Source organism: Crocuta crocuta, unplaced genomic scaffold (assembly GCF_008692635.1).
Source record: "Crocuta crocuta isolate KB4526 unplaced genomic scaffold, BGI_CrCroc_1.0 scaffold204, whole genome shotgun sequence".
Taxonomy (NCBI): domain Eukaryota; kingdom Metazoa; phylum Chordata; class Mammalia; order Carnivora; family Hyaenidae; genus Crocuta; species Crocuta crocuta.
Window position 1 is genome coordinate 1,785,401 of NW_027529603.1, and position 242 is coordinate 1,785,642.

Sequence of the window (242 nt, forward strand, 5' to 3'; positions counted from 1 at the left end):
GGGGCGCGGGGGCCGCTTCTCACGCGCCCCCGCCCCCGAGTTTGCAGGCAAAGTTTCCCTTGAACTTTCCCGTTTCTCTCTTCCCCGGGGTCGCGGGCCCACGCGTGTCCTCTCCTTCCCGCGCGCACGAGGGCCGCGGGTCTGTCGGTCAGCTGGAGGGTCTGAGGGTCCGGCCGCGCGCTGTCCGCCGCGGGGTACTCACCGCGCCCTCGGGCCGCCGGGGCTCCGCGCCTCGCCCTTTG

General features: G+C 74.4%; 1 protein-coding gene across 4 annotated transcripts in view; it reads right to left on the reverse strand.

The window, feature by feature from the left end:
- Nucleotides 1-242, reverse strand: part of CNTFR (ciliary neurotrophic factor receptor) — a 38,933-nt gene that overhangs the window by 36,985 nt on the left and 1,706 nt on the right. For 3 of the 4 annotated variants that reach the window (XM_077761836.1, XM_077761838.1, XM_077761839.1), the window contains exon 1: nucleotides 203-242. The exons of the other annotated variant lie outside the window; for it this stretch is intronic. The gene's annotated coding sequence lies outside the window, so the exon portion shown is untranslated. The remainder of the gene's footprint in view (nucleotides 1-202) is intronic. 4 annotated transcript variants of the gene reach the window in all.